Below are 17,018 nucleotides of genomic sequence, written 5' to 3'. Positions count from 1 at the left end.
TTCACTATACAGTAGCCTTATTCATTGGAGCCACTGCAAAGGCCAGATCATGAAATCTGCTACAGAGAGCTAAGGCAGAAGTAGCCCATTGCAGTAACATCAGGGAACCCAGGAATGTCTATAGTTTTATTATTCTCTTAGTCTGTTTGGGATTCTATAACAAAAATACTGTGAGCTAGATGGCTTATAAACAACAGAAATTTATCTCTCAGAGTTATGGAGGCTGGGAAGTCCAAGATCAAAGTGCCAGAAGATTTGGTGTCTTGAGAACCTGCTTCCTGCTTCCTAGATAGTCATCTTTTCACTGTGTCCTCACATGGCAGAAGTGACAAGGGAGTTCTCTGTGGTCTCTTTTGTAAGGGCACTAATTGCACTCATGAGGGCTCTACCCTCATGAGCTAAGCACTTTCCAAAAACTACAGCTAGAAATACCAACATATTAGGGATTAGTTTCAACATAGGAATCTGGGTGTGGGGGACACAAACATCCAATCTATAGCAGCCATGTCCTGAGGACCATGAATTTCTACCAGCTGTGACATGTCCCCCTGAATCTCTGGAGCCTGGGATAACCCTGCACTTGGCCCTCAAGCTCTCTCATTTCTTTCTGAGGTCACCATGTGGTCACAAATCTGCAAAGCACCAGAAGTAGTGTGGCTCTTTTGTTTAACCATGATTCTAAATGTGCCTCTAGATCCTCGACTTCCTCAAAGATCAGCTCAAACCCCACATCTTGTTTAATTCTGTCCCTGACCACCAAAACCATGGTGCCTTCTCCTCTGACCTTACTGCCTCTGTGACTTAGGAGTTGTTAAGGGCTGCTAGTGTTAACTCGTTCTAGGTATGGATCCTCTCCTCTCAGGAGAAGAAAATGAAAAGCTCACAGACTTTAATGTCATAGCATATCAGGATTTGAATCTAGGTTATGCCCTGTTCTAGCTGATGACCCTCATGTCACCATGAACCTCGGTTTTCTCATATGTAAAAGGGAGATGATGATATCAATACCTCCTAAGAAGCATTAGCATAATGCTTAGCATGTAGTAGCTGCTCAATAAATACAAGCTACTTTCTTCTCCTTCCCCCTTTCCCTGACAAATTCCATGTATTTGTATCCAGGGCACTTTTTACCCCGTAGACAGTTGTTAATTCTTTGTTGTTGATAAATGATTCTGATAACAGTATATCTGAAGCAGAGCTGAGGAAGGCTTGTGGTAACAGAAGATAAATATACAACTCCATCTTTTTCATCCTCCTTTGAGATCTTTACAGTGGAAGATCTCATGGGCTCCCTCTGGTAGGATTCCTGATTGAACAATCATAGAAAATGTTGCACAAGTCATGTATTTTTCAAGACCTCTATCTGAGTCAGCCTACACTTAAGGGGAATTGGTAACCTGATCATTGTCAGTGAATATAAGTGTAGACAAACCACAAGTGAGTGCAGGGTTTTTATTTTGGGTTATCTACAATACTACCTCAAATTTCCAAATCTCTGTTCTTTTTCTATTATGTTGGTGAAATACAGCAGTGAGGTTTTTTCAACACCTTGATAAAATAAGAGCATGACTCAGAATTACAATCACCTCTGGGAAAAAAACTACCAATCTAGGACACCAGTGCCCCATGAATGTCTCGAGATGGCTCTGAACAAAGTCGTTCAATTATCAAATAAGGCTGGTAAAAGTAATTTTTGCCCACAGGCTTCCTCTGACAGTATTTCTGATTGAACAATCATAGAAACCACATATTTTTAAGAGCTCTCAGACTCGGTCTACCCTTAACTCCTGGGATTCTTAGTATTCATGTTTAATTTAGTTTTACACAGAGTTGATTGTTTTGTTGGTTTGGGGTTGTTCCAGAAGAGCTATTAACACATGTAGACATTGGTGTCCACTGGAACACAATTTGAAAGAAGTTGATCTTGCCCAAACCCCTCATTTTAGAGGTGGAGTCATTGAGACCCAGAGATGTAGTCTATCTAGTGAGAGAAAATCTGAGTTCCAGATCTTCAGCGCTCCTCCTCATTTCCTGCAGTCTTCTTGCAGCAAGATGTGGATCTCGCCAGAACCTCCTCCTTTCCTGCAGTCTTCTTGCGGCAAGATGTGGATCTCGCCAGAACCTCCTCCTTTCCTGCAGTCTTCTTGCAGCAAGATGTGGATCTCGCCAGAACCTCCTCCTTTCCTCTGTGACTTTTCTGTTGCATTATTTTCTTTGTGCACGTGCAGCATGCACACACCACAAATCAGAAGAACATACTCTTGCGGCTCTCTCCTCCTCAAGTGGACAGTAATGTAGGCATTCATTCCACAGAACTAGAAACAGACAATAACACGTGCGGCGTGTTGTAAAGGCAGTATGATCAGAGGACGGCATGCCTGATTCCACTCAGGAGCTGGGTTGTGATCATTCACTCCTTCCTCATTCATTTATCCCACAAATGTGTCCAGAAGGCCTGCTGTGCCAGAAACTGTGCTAGGCACTGTGGATACAAGGTTCAATAAGACACAATCCCTGCCTTCAAAGTGCTTACATTCTAGTATGAGAAACAGGCCTGCAACAGATGAATGTAATGAAGTTATGCAGCTGCTGTGAGAGACGCTGATTTCTACGTGAGCCACAGAAAATCATGGAAAAGTGTTTCAGGCAATGGCATTTTGAGCACCTCCAAGGAGTCACGCATTGACTATTTCCCACAGCGTTGGCGATCTTGCCTTAAGAGCTGGAAGCGTCTCAAGTTTCAATTGTTCAAATTAATCAGATCAGCAGCACAGATCATACAAAACAGGGGCTAAGGAAATGCCAGCTCTGCTTTCGCGAGTATCATGTGTCGTATGAATAACCACCTCCTCATCCCACCCCACACCCCAGACGGCACCCCACCCCCAACAGCAGCTTGCCTTGCTAATGGTGTTTTCTCAAAGCAAGTGCTAACATTGGTTTATATCCCTCGAGCACACACCAGCTGGATAGTAGGAGGAAGCCAGTTCAGCATTAAAAATTGACCGCAGATAATTTAGAGGGCAGACAAGCCACAGGCAGATAGATAACAGAGTGGAGTCCATCGTTATTTACAACCTGTGAAGAACTGTCCCCACCCACCCTGTAGCGCCATCTCCTGTCTCTGATGAGGTTGTAGTCTTGTTACAGGTCTTAATAGACCCTTTTTATGAATATATCAGTAGGAGCATAAACAAGGTCACGTGAAATTTACAGGACGTTAATGAGACTTATGTAAATTTAGACCTATGTAAATTTTAACTGGAATGCAGTTATTAGATCATTTGCAAGTGAATAAAACCTGAAATTTGCTTTTCACTTTGCAAATCATCTCACCAGCAACTGCCCACTGTAAGCGCTCTCCAAAGCCCATAGAGCAACAGACCTACAAAGGATGTTTCACGGAATAGCTGAATCAAATTAAAGTGCCCTTTATTTTTGCTGTAGAAGCTCTGACAAATAAAATGGAAGATGCTGTTGCCATTTTCATCGCCTAAAACAAATCTTTGCTGGGGAGAAAAAGAGGAGAAAGAAACTTAAATGTCAATGGCCGACACTGTCATTCCCTACCACTTAGTAAATAAACATAATGTCTATTGGTTGTCATGGAAACATTCCTCCTGATTCCGAGCATCAAAGCTTAACAACAAAGACACCCTGATATCTGCAACTGGGCGCAAACAACTCTTTTGGCATTTCTCGCAAGCTCACCAGCACAAGAGCCATTTTCCCTGTTTGTTTTCTTAGGCGTGAATGCATTTGCTTTGGAAAAAGAGACATGTATCTTAGAAACCTATCAAAAATATTTGAATACAGCTACCTTGCCAATCTCAGTTTCCCCTCCCCGCCTTTTAACATTTGCCTGAGAAGAATTTAAATGGCATATTTAGTCACTACATATTGTGCTTCCTGTACTCAATGCTGCATAAAAGGGATTGATTTAAATCATTTACAGTAACCGCGTGTGGGGGAGGAGGGTCCAGTTTTCAGCACCAAGTGTTCCTGGATCCATAATAAACAACCACAAATACAGACAACAAATGTGTGTGCTTGTATTTGTCTCTTCTTGGGTAAAGAATCATTCTTTAGTAAAGACTCATTGCATACTTGCAGCATTCAACAAGAAAGCAGCTTAGATAAGTGAGCAGAGATCTCCATCCATCTCCCAGGTAACCAGTCTCAGAACTGTTGGCTACAAAACTCCAAGAATGTTCCTATTACAATTTTTTTTAATCCTGGAATTTATAACCCCTCACAAAGCAGGAATGGACCAGGTGTAAAGGTTACAGCTGAGAGCCACTAAACCTTTGGGGGCAACCATTGTTAATAATGATCAGCTGAAAGCAGAACACAGTCAAACATTTAGCATTTCTAAAGCCCTAGAGCCTCTGACAAGCTAGCCATAAATCAGGGGGTATAATTTAAATTCCTGATTTTCTGGCATTTTTCAAGCTATAAATCTCACACATTCCTAAAACCACGTTGTCCAATAACCAGAGCTGAGGGCCGGAGTGGGTTCCAACTGAATGCAGCTTAAGTAGAACTGGAGTGAGGACTCCTGCTTCCCTCCTAGTCTTAAAACAATTCTTTCTGAAAGACAGTTAAAGATTTTTTTGAAGCCTTCTGAAGTGAGCCCAAGAGGGGACTGCATTTATCCCAGCACTCTACCAGGCTTTTCTCAACTTTGGATGAAGCCATCTCTGGATTTTTCTAGATGATCCCATTAAACCGTGTCTACATATGTGAAATGGTTTGGATAGTCAGAGGTAAGGAAGTGATTGAAAAGGGGAAGCCGAATGGTCCATAAATAAATGAAGCTGATTCATAGTTAAACTGGGCTCCAGGACCACTTGTATTAGGAACTCAGATTCATCTGCCATGTTGAGATCCACATTCTCCAACCCCACTGAGATGTACAGAATCTCTCAGGGGAGAGGACTGAAGCAGCATAGCAGATGTCCCCAGCTGATCCTTTTTGTTTGGAAAACCATTTACTAAACCTTAGTCTCAAAAAGTGGAGCCCAGGAATCTGCACTTTTAACCACCGGCCAGGCACAGGCGTGAACCCATAAGTGTTTGCTATGTTAAATTGAATGTATCTATTAACCAAGATACATTCAATCTATATTTCTTCCAAGAAAAACTCATTGTGCTCTCTCACTCTTCCATTTATTTTTAATTGTTTTTCAAATAGATTCTTCCCCCACATTGCCATGTTCTCTCTCCCTTCTGAGGAGCTGTTTGAAGAGGTTTTATCTCTTCAGAACTTTGCAGAAGGGGCTTTTGCTCATCCTAAAGGCAGTGATGTCCCAGGAACCCAGAAGACCTCTGTGACCTTGACTAAGTCCTACTACTCTGAGCACCAGTTTCCTTATAATTTGAGTTCCTCAAACTCCAAGTATACTGCCGCGTGGTAAACTCGAGATTCTCTAACACTAGCTAGTAAAGAAATGAGGAAGTAAAAGAAGGAGAAAAGGAAAAGAGAAAAGGCTATAAAATATTTTAGGCCAGTTAAAATTCTTTTCCAGCAGTTGGGAAAAATGGAATTAGAAGGCCTTCTTACTGTAGTACTTTTTATTTTATAACATCTTTTCTCCCTAAAGCTGGAAAGAGTCTTTACCATGAATACCCCCAGTGGGCTTGCTGTGAGCAGTATGATTCCAGGGGAGCCTGTATTGTAAAGGTCAGGAGAGGAGGTGGTCCCAAGTGTAGTAAGGGTCATTGAACTGCTGAGGGACTTTTATCCACTTCTTTACTCTTGAATATACTAGCCTAAACATGTTTGTGTAGGTTCTTGCCTTTTTGTCCATTTTGCAGACACTGTAGAAAGGAGGGAATTAAAAAGCTTAACATCCTGTTTTGTTTTCACTCTATATTTCTAAATTCCATAAAGAATAGAAATAGGAGAAGGACTAGAGACCTGGGAGGAAGTCTGCACCACTGGAGCAAAGAAGAGGAATGAAACAGTTGGCACACATAGCAGGTAGCAGGGGTGTGTCAACAGTGAGGCTGGCTCAGGCGGGATCATTGCAGAGCCCCCCCATACCCCCCGCATCAGTTCCCTCTACCATGCAGGCTTCCAGGGATTCTCAGAGACTCCTCTCTGGCCTGCCAAAGTGTGGGGACAGTCTTGTTTCCTCTCAGTCCTGGGAGGGCAGCGTTTGATTTTTCCCAAAGGAGTTTTTCTAGCAAACAGAGGAAAAACGAGACCAATTTTCCATAAACAGGTAGCAGCCTGAGAGATCCTTAAGTCCAGGTCTGCTCAGCTGACTTTAACTCACTTCTAAACAAGTTTGGTTTTTCTGGCACAGATCCTGGAGAACCAGTCCCAGAATCTTCTCCTCACCCTCTCCTGCCTGAACTGGGTGCTAAACAAACGTGCTCCCTCTCTTAGCTAGAAGTCGAGTTGAGTTTGCCCTACTTCTAGGCCTGATAGGGGTCCTAATGCTTTTCTGAACATCATTTCCCATGCCTTCCTGTAGGGAGATGTGGGCAGAAGAGGGCTTTGGAGACAAGAGGTCAGGGTTCAAGTTCCCAGTTGTCACTGACAGTCTGTATGACCTTGTACAAGCTACTTACCTCTTAGTTATCTCTCAATTTCCTCTTGTTAAAATGAGGTAACAGTGCTGACTTCATGGACTGCTGACAAGATAAAAAGAAATGCAAACACCTAGGACAGACTTTCTCCTTAATCACAGGGCACAAGTGCCCAGATCCACCTATCACCCTGGTTCCTCAGCATGTATTTGTTCTCCCTTCTCTCCCCTCTGGGGGCCCTGTCCTGATCCATGACTTTAGCATGAAGAACACATCCACAGTGAATAGAAGGAAGAACAGAGCAGAGTCAGGTGTCTAGCTACGGGGTAATAAGTCAAAATGAGAAGAAATGGGGACCTAAACTATATGACGGCATTGAAAATGCAGGGTGAATGTGGAAAACTTGATGGAGGCAGGATCTAACTGGATGTGCATGAGGAAAGCAGTAGAAGGGAGGATCAGTCATGGCAGGAAGGGAAGAGCAAAGCATTTGGAACCAAGAGACCTGGTCTCAAGGTTTCTTTTCTGTCATTAACTAATTTTATAAACTCTGGGAAGCCATTTTACCTCTGAGTCTCATTGTCCTTTGTAAAATGAGGCTGGAAATATCTACAAATTAAATGAGAAAATGTATAAAATGCCTGAAACACGATGGAATGGACCATTATTCAATAATGGTCACTTTAATGCTAGTTATCACCTTGAAGCCACTTATCTTTCTTGTGCCGCCTTCTTCATTTGTAAAGGGTGGGCCTAGGTGAACCGTACAGGCCCTTCCAGCTCTAATGTATTTTGAATCTATCAGGAAGTGATGAGTTTGCTTTGTACATGTTGAGTGCGGGCTGGTATTCCTGTGGAAAGTTTCCTTGTCAAGTTGCTAACACAGATCAAAACTTCTAGAGAAGTAGTTTTTCAAAGGGTCACTACAGCCCCTAGACGGTATTGTGGAAATTTGTGGGCATTTTTGGTTGTCAGCATGATGGGAAGGCACTACTGACATTAGCGGACAGGAGCCAGAGATATCATGACATGTGCGGTGTGTGCAGTACAAACACAACAATGAATTGGCCTGTGTGACTTTGACATGTCCCCCTCAGAAATCCAACTAGGACATTGGTTCTCAAATTATGACCAGGGACCCCTGAGACCCTATCAAGGATAGTCAAGGTCAAAACCATTTTCACAGTAATACCATCATGTTATTTGACTGTTTTACTGAGTTGACACTGACTGTTTTACTGAGTTGACACTTGCAATGATGAGACAAAAGTGGGTAAAAATGTTGGTGCCTTGCACAAATCAAGGCAGTAGCACCAAACTGTACCATACTAGTGGCCACTGCATTCTTCATTACCATGCACTCGCAGTTAAACCAACAAAATCAAAACCCTCCATTTTCACTTAAGAATGTCCTTGATGAAGCAATAAAATGTATTAACTTCATTAAATCTCAACCCTTGAATACACACTTTTTAATATTCTGTCTGACAAAATGCTACATATCAAAATACAAATTTGAGTTGCAAGCTGAATCAGCCATGTTTTTCAAGGAACATCATTTTTACTAGGAAAAACAACAGGCAGACAAACTATGGTTACTATTCAGGTGAGTATCTTTGCAGACTATTTTCTCAAAAATGAACACTTTTTTTCATTTCCAAGAAAACAACTAAAAAGTACATGTTGCCAATGATAAAATTTAAGCATTCAAGCAAGAATTGGAAGGAAAATTTGCACCTACCACCATGAGCTTGACAGCCTCTCAAGACTTAAAGTCCTTTCTGATGAGATTAGTGGCAATATTAGTGAATGTGATTTATTGATTTTATATGATGAAATATGTCAACATTTGGAAGATCTTTATAACTCAGTGATCCAATACTTTACAAATAACCAATGTATGATGTTACAAAATCATACATGGTAAAAGGTCCCTTCACAGAGCAAGACAGAACAATGGATTTTAATGTAACAGAGTACATGATATTCATTGATATGATTTCAGATTCCACATTCCAACAAGCTTTTAAGAAACTATCAACTGTTGAGCTTTGCATCTTATAAAAGAAGAATATCCACAATTACCTGCAAAGTCTATTGTAACACTCCTACTTTTTCCAACTACATATCTGTATAAGGCTGGATTTTCCGCAAACACTTCTAACAAAATACCATATTGCAGCAGACTGAATATGGAAGTAGATGTGAGAATCTAGCTGTCTTTGATTAAGCCAGACATCACAGAGATTTGCAAATCTGTCAAACAATGCCACTCTTCTCACCAAATTATCTTTTGTTTTGGAAGATATAGTTATTTTTAATAAAAATGTTATTTATGTTAACATGTAATGAGATTGTTATTTTTAAATAGTAAATAAATATTGTTAAAATTTCTCAGTTTTAATTTCTAATACAGTTAATATCAATAGATACAACCCACATGAACAAATGCTTTTGGGGTTCCCAATAATTTTAAGAGTATAAAGGGGTTCTGAGACCAAAAATTTGAGAACCACTGATGTAGGAAAAATTCAATTTTCTAAGCCTAGACTCTGACTCTATTTTATATATAAATGCAAAGTACTTTTATGTCTCCTAACGTATACCAGCTTCCAGGAACACAACTACCATGTAAGTCAATGGTAGATTGTATGTTGCTTGGTTTAAAATTTCACCAACAACTGTTGACCATTTTACAAAGTCATACCACCAATGGCAACACTAGGCATAATATTAGAGTTGCCAATATAGTACACCTGCATTTCCTGGCTTTGTAGTTGTGTCATCCCTGAGATTTTTTGGTAAGGTGCTAACATCTGACACTTCACTTTGTCTTCTGGTGTAGTTGTGCCCAAGGATTTATACACTGAAATACACATTGTATTGTTACTTTATTTTTTATACTACAGTTAAGGCATTTTCTTTTTTAAATTATGTATATAGGTAATTTATATTATTTATGAGTTTCACTATAATAAAAAGGACATTACAAAATTTTTGTTATGAAAGGGGCATTGGGTCTGACATGGTTAAGAATCACTCCTCTAGGAGGTAAAGGCTGATGTGAGAGATTTGTGATTTATCTACGTGGAGGTGATAGCTGAAACCACAGGGAGGAGTCAGCTTATGAGACGTCTGGTTCAGAGTGCCGTGTCTTTAAAAGTGATGGAGGAATAAGCACAGGCTAGAGGATATCACACAAGAACACTGCTCATCAAAGTTTGTCCAAAGTTCCCCAGTAAATTGCTACTCCCTTATCTATCTCAGATTCTAAGCTCCCATTTTCCCACCAACTCCGGTGCATATGCTTTTCCTCTTTGGACTTGTCAGCTTGCTTGAATCAACAGATATTGCAGCCCACCTCCAAAACCCATTCTTCTAGCCACATTTTCTTGGATACTGGACCTCAGCCCGACCTGGTATGTTGTTCTACTCCTGGTGGACTTTAACTCCAGAAAGCCATCTTCATATCTGACCACAGAAAGGACAGAGATCAAAGAGGGCAAGTATAAAAAGAGGAAATGTGAAAAATGACCTTCATAGATACGACAAGAGGTTAAGAGGTTAAGCTCCTGCTACCTAGGGCCTCCCAGTCTCAGCTAAGCCTTTGTTCTCTCCCTCCCATGAATTCTGAAATTCATTCAATTTTACTTTTTTGTAAAATAGCAAAATGTCTCACTTTCTTAGCCCATGATTAAAATCTAGTTGTTTATTTGTAGGGCCATGTGTTGCTGAAGACTCTCCTTTAAAAAAATATAATAGTTGCTTCTTCAGATGATTTTCTTCTATCTGCCAGAAGATGTCATTTTGGGATGAGGCCATTCAAACTTCCACAAATCTGAGCAATAACTCAACTAAAATGAGGTCACTGTAAATGACTACCCACAATGGGGGGAAAACCTGTTAAATTAAATCCAGAGTAAGTACCAACATATCATGTACTGAGAGTTACATGTGTCAAATGAAGGAGTGTTATGAGGATTAATGAGTCCATTATTAAAAAACGCTTTGAGATTCTTAGATGAATGGCATTGTTGAAAGTGGGGGTAGGGCTGGCATTTACATGTTGTAGTTAAATCAAAGACTTGTTACAGACTCTGGGGAAATATAGAGAAAGCAATGGAAGAACTTAAAATGTATATTTTTATTTACTTGTATTTTATACTACATTTAGCAATCCAAATATTTAATTCAGCAAAATGTGTAGGCAGATGCCAGTGTCTACTTTAAAGTTCTACAGAGAGTAATGTAAGCTCATCTGAGAATCTCAGCATGGTGTTGTAGTCCATGAAAGAAACACTGGGGCAATAGCAAGAACCAATTCAGAACAAATTTATTCTTATTCCCCACAACGGTTTGTGTAGTTGGCAGATGTCAAAGATGGAGAATATCAAGGAATTTTCTGTTGGGTAAAGTACAGGTCTAGCCAGAGGCAGTGACATGATTCTAGCCTGTCTCCCTATAACGCTTGATGTTGTCATAGATACTGGAAGTACAGTCAATTGTCTGGTTGTTTCTAAATGCCTGCAGCCTCAGATGGGCTTTCAGATGACTGAATTTTTCGTTTCATTTTCACCTGCAGGTTTATGCGTCATAAAATGGGCAACTGAGATCATCCTATTCTTTGAGATCTGTATAAAATCCTCCCAAGTCTCCTATCACATCTCTTGCAAAGTCTAACACCCTCCATAGCTCTCTGTGACTTCCTGGGGGCTGTTCTTCGTGGTATCCTTTGACCATGGGCTCCTGCTGCAGCTGAATCCTCTCTCACAGTCTCCTGCTGCTGTGTGGCACTCCCATCCTCACCAGTCCAGCCATGGAGCCCAGGTCTTCTCCTGGACTCCCCCCAAGCCTGCTAACATAAAGCCTTTGCTGTGCAGCAGCACATTTTACTGAACACTTGGGGAGCAAATGGCATTTAATTCAAACAAAACAAAACAATTTAAATTACAGTAACAGATATTCCTGTTCTCAAGAGTCCCCCAATCACCCCAGGACCAAGAACTGCTCATAGGCCAATTTTCTCTTTCAGTTTCAGTCTCCAGCAATGCCTCAGTTCCAGGATGCCACCATCCCCTCCCACGTCGCCTTCTCCTCTACTCTTTCCAACTTCCAAATTCCTATTCATTTTCTATGCAGAGATGTTTAGCTATTTCTTTGTGATCTCCTTCCACTTCATACCCTCAGAACATTGTGTTCCATTCTGGGTGCAAGTTATCAAGGTATTTTCCTGTTTAAAACGGCTTCTTCAGGAAAGGAATGAAAATAATTCTTTTCCCAAGAGGATTCTGCTGCCTTCCATGTGGAAGCCACACTGCAACTACTTAGGGCCTCTGGAGGGAGCCCCAGGCACCAACTGTGCTGCCCTCCCCCCACTTCCTGGTGAGGACCCTCTCCTTCCACCAACCACTGCCCACTTGACACCCTGGTCTCAGCAGAAATGACACCATCCACACTGAACTCCATCCAGATTACACTGCATGAACCTCTCCTTCACATTAACACACTTACGATGTTAAATGCTTCAACAGTACAAGAGGTATCTCACAGCAGGAAATTACAGATTCCAGTATGAAATACCACTCTGCCTGCTCTGAGAGGAAGAAGAGATCTCTAGACTGAGGACGTCAGAAGAATTGTTTGTTTATTTGGGTTTTGTTTTATCTTGTTTTTGGTCACACCGCCCAGCTTGTGGGATCTCAGTTCCTCAACCAGGGATTGAACCTGAGCTCTCAGCAGTGAAAGCGCCGAGTCCTAACCACTGGACCGCCAGGGAATTCCCCCTATTGGGGTTTTTTTTTTTTTTTTTGAGTCATAATTTTTCACAATTAAATTGAACTTATTATTTTGAATAGATAATATATGTACACGGTATTGACTCCAAAAGGTACAAAAGGGTATGGAGTGAAAATTAACTCTTCTTTCCTCCCTTGTCCCATAATTGCCCAGTCCCCCTTCCCAGAGGCAGCCACAGGGAACAGTTTTTTCTGGATCTTCCCAGAGATTTTCTGTGCACTTACAATCATAAATATGGGTTTATTTTTCCTTAGACAGCTTGTGTCCACCCTATATATTCCTCTGCCCTTCGTTTTTGTTTTCATTTAACAATATATTCTAGAGGTCATTCCTCATCAGAAGATACAGAGACTCCTCATTGTTTCTATTGGCTCCATCATTTCACATTGTCTGTAAACACCATATATTCAACCATTGATGGACATTTACACTGTTTTTACTATCTTCCTGGTATGAACACTCCTGCAACGAATTCTCTTGGGAATATGGTATTTTAACTATGTGCAATATATCTATAGGGTAAATATTTTGGAGTGAAACTCTTAGGCTAAATGGTATTACATTTTAATTTTATTAGATATTGCTCAACTGCCCTCTATAGAGATTCACTACTTTACCTTCCTAGCAATGTGTTGAAGAGACAAGAATTTATCTGCACTTTAAGAGATGGGTAAGAGCTGGAATGACATATAAAAGGGTGAGCAGAATTCTACTAAGGAGAAATGACTTGCTGCTAGTCTGTAAGCACCTTGAGAGCAACTGTGTTGTTCATCATCATACCATCCAGCCAGTGGAACAATGCCTGGCTATGTAAATATGTAGATACCTATTGATGGAGTGAATGACATAGTAACAGTTTAGGGTGGGAACTAAACCTAGGCTGTCTGAGGGAGAGAGAGTAGATCAAATGACCTAGGGTGTTATGTATAATGGGGGAGAAATGGCCAAAAGAAATGTTAAAAATGTAACTGCTTCTTTTTGTCTCACCTAAGAAATAATTGTGTTCTAGTCATTGCTGTAATCAGGATGAACAGAGAAAGTGTGGTGAATTCTACCATGAAAATTGTAGCCATCTATGGGAAAATATTGATCATATCATTCTAGAAAGACCATTAACTTGCACTATTTTTCCAAGCACTGGTCATTAGTTTGTCAATATGTAGCCATTGGATAAGGATGTGGTATGTCCAGACTGGTGGTCTTGGCTGCCCTTAAAGGCAGGCCAATTGCTGGAGCTGCCTCACTGGCCAGCAATCCAACCTGATCATCCCATGGGGAGAAATGATCGGATAAGTTTGTCTGTGGCCAGCCCATTTTGAATGTGTGGAACCAACTGAGGCCTATAAAGGGAATGGAATTCATGAATTCAGTTATTGGTTTAACAATCCAAGAAAGTCAAGTAGCTATTATGAGGTAGGTAAATTCACGATTATACATACATACATACACACACACATACAGAAAGGTACAGATATACTTCATTAAATGCTACTACGTGCCAGGCACTGTTGCTGTATTATTGCTAGACTTCACAACTCTAGCTTTAGGTATTACTGTCCCATTTTACAGACAAGGAAACAAGTCTTATATAAGTGAATTTGACTCTCCCATGATCACTCAGCTAAAAAAGAGAGGAAACAGGAATTCCAATCTAAGTGTATGTGGCTCTAAACCCATATTTCTACTATACTGTCAGACTTGAATTGCAAGTATGAACTAATGCCATGGGTCATTCACCATTCATTGCCATTATCACACATCTCTTTCTTCAGACTGTCTCACTAAGTCAGTGAGATGGCAGCATTTATGACATGCAATTAAATCTCAGCCTCACTGACATGCAGGCCAACTCCTCTAAATAAAGTGCTACACCCTTTCCACAAAAAAATAGATTAAGCTTCAGATCTTGTAATGGTACATTTGTAGTGTATGACTTTTTTTCCAGAACACATCTGATCACCCTGGGCATTAGGGATACTTCAGCATTTAGGCTCCACATTTATCACAGTGTGTTGCCTGAAATGCCCTTTTTTTTTTTTTTTTTTTTGTACCTGGCTCATTAGAGAGACCACTAGACATTTTAAAACCAAATTGAGTTTAAATACATTTCCTTGATGCATCTGTTTTGTTAAACGTATCCCTCGAAACCAATATTAAAAGCCAATGCCATTAAGAGGGCATAAGGTAAGCTCATTTAGTTGACCAAATTGTATAACACAATGAATTAATATGGTAATACGCCTTTGGAGACCAGCAGCAGATAATAGAGGTGAACAGAGGAGCTCGAGCCCAGTTTTGGAAAAGCAAAAGCAATTCATCATCATGCTATAACAATATAGGAGAACATTTCTCATTTCCATGTGCCTGCCCCCATTCTGAAAACCTTTGGGTTGTACTTTTTCCAACAGCAACTCTGACCAGTACAACTTTGCTCACTTAAACTGCTGCATTTTAGCTACCCAAAGAATTCTCTTATTTGTGTATTGAGGCAGTGGTAAATAAGTGGAGATTCCAGTTATAAGTGAGAGGTGGAGGGGCATGAAGCTGTGAAAGCCAGGTCCTTGTCACCCTGCAGAACAACTAGCAAAATACTCTTAAATAGACAGAAGGCAAAGACAGGGAGCAGAAAAGAGCAGATAGTACAGAAATACCGTCAAGGTTCCAGCTGTCCTCCCCTTGGAGTTAAGCATTAGCAATGATGTACTATGTAAATTGTCAGTCATTTCTTGGACTCAGTCCTTCTCTCAGTGGCTTGGATTTCTGTTTCTATCCTGCCTGAAAGAATCTAATTAAAGCTTACTGTGCCTGGTCAGCAAGAATGTATCCCCTAGCTGCTTAAAAAAAATAAAACTACCTAAATGTTTTCCCTCAACTATAAAATTAGATATGCTCATTATAGAAAACTTCAGAAAAAAACAGAAAAGCATAAAGGAGAAAATGAAAAATCATTTATAACCTCAATGCTCATAGATTTAGTGCATTTATTTCACATACTATTAAATAGTCTTCAAAAACAGGATTTAGTTGTACATAAAGTGATTTTTAAATATTTCTTAGGTTGAACATTTAGGTTTTATTTTTGATTACAAACAAAGCAATAAGCAATTTTGCATAAATGTTCACCCAGCTTTAGTTTCCTTTATGAGTACATATTCCCAAAGTATAATTCCTGGGCCAGGGGTTGTGAATAATTTTAGAGCTCTTATGTTAAATCCACCAAACACTTTTCAATCTTCATCTTTCTTGACCTCTTGGCAACTTTCAACACATTGATAGCTACCCTTTTCCTGCAATCCTTTCTCCTTTGCTCCGTGGCACTGAGTTTTCCCAGTTCCCTCCTCTCTCTGGCTCTGATTCATAGTTCTTTCTGGGCCCCCTCCTCTGTCTAACCATCAATGTTGAAGTCCCTTAGGTTTTCACCCTATGCCTTCTTCTTGTATCCACACTCTTTCTCTAAATGATCTCATCTACTCTCAGGGTTTCACTCGTGGCTTCTAGCTCTAAAATTCCTGAAGTTTAAATATGTCCCAACCCCCTTTTCAAGCTCTAGGATGTACATCCTAGACTCCCTGACTTCTCCCACGTCATTAGGTCGCAGACATTTCAGACCCGTGATCTTACCGCACCAATCCTACACTTTCTGTTCCTTGTTTTATTAGAAAGATAAATAATAGCATAGGGTGCGTCATTTTCTTGTTTCTTGATTTTAATGGGAATGCCCCCCCTGTAGATCATTTTGCAGGATATTGCTTGTTGATCTGAGGTAGAAATTTTGACCATGTGAGACTGTACAAAGGAAGACCTTTCCTTCCTGGTATTTGGACCCTACCATTTGTCTGCAGTGTGCTAATCCTACCATGCAACCTGACCTCATGCTTTACTCTTACCAACAATCTTTTTGTTGGGTGCTAAAACTGCCCAGCTCATAATGAATACTATAGAGTTGACAAAGGCCAAAATTGCACAGTAACACAGACCAAAAAAATATTCAATAAAGGGCCACATTTTATTAAACACACAAACCAAAAAAACTAGTAAATTGAAGACAAGAAATCTATAGAAAAATTTAAAACAAAATCAAAAGCAACAAATGGTTATAGTGTACAAGGCAAGAATAATGTGGATTCAAGTTGACCCTCAGAAATGTTCTCCTCAGAATTAGGGTCTGCAAAGTTTGACCCAGAAAAGTAGAACTGGAAAAAATAATGGCCACAAAAGAAAATTCATAAAGGCAGAAATTATTATTTGCAAGATTTGATATGGGCCAAAGTAGGGGAAAATCCACTAAAAAATGAATCAAATCTTTGTTGAGCTCAATGAAAATAATTTCAGAAAAATCAAAATGGAAGTGGGGGCTTACCTGGTGGTGCAGTGGTTGAGAGTCCGCCTGCCGATGCAGGGGACATGGGTTCGTGCCCTGGTCCGGGAAGATCCCACATGCCGCAGAGCGGCTAGGCCCATGTGCCATAGCCGTTGAGCCTGTGCGTCCGGAGCCTGTGCTCCGCAAAGGGAGAGGCCATGACAGTGAGAGGCCCACATACTGCAAAAAAAAAAAAAAAATGGAAGTGGGAAAAATTGGGATCCATTTAACTGTACTATAAAAAAGTAAGGAAGTAGATCTTATCATAGGACTCCTCATGGAATAAGGGATAAGTGATTTCCTCTGAAGAGGTTTCTTATGTTGA

General features: G+C 40.5%; 1 protein-coding gene and 1 long non-coding RNA gene across 2 annotated transcripts in view; both read right to left on the bottom strand.

Moving 5' to 3' along the window:
- The window catches only part of LOC307191369 (uncharacterized protein), a gene marked incomplete at its 3' end in the record, with an annotated part of 547,413 nt that overhangs the window by 363,601 nt on the left and 166,794 nt on the right, over positions 1 to 17,018 (bottom strand). The window contains exon 4 of the mRNA XM_079931381.1: positions 16,694 to 16,873. The remainder of the gene's footprint in view (positions 1 to 16,693; positions 16,874 to 17,018) is intronic.
- LOC307191962 lies at positions 1,963 to 2,501 on the bottom strand. The gene is made up of 3 exons (XR_013829910.1): positions 2,174 to 2,501; positions 2,072 to 2,122; positions 1,963 to 2,020 (listed from the first exon to the last, which is right to left on the bottom strand). It is a non-coding gene; the product is annotated as an uncharacterized lncRNA (long non-coding RNA).

Source organism: Stenella coeruleoalba (assembly GCF_951394435.1).
Source record: "Stenella coeruleoalba genome assembly, chromosome: 9".
NCBI classification, from domain to species: Eukaryota; Metazoa; Chordata; class Mammalia; order Artiodactyla; family Delphinidae; genus Stenella; species Stenella coeruleoalba.
The sequence above is the reverse complement of the archived record's forward strand: the minus strand, read 5'-3'. Positions and strand labels throughout refer to the sequence as shown.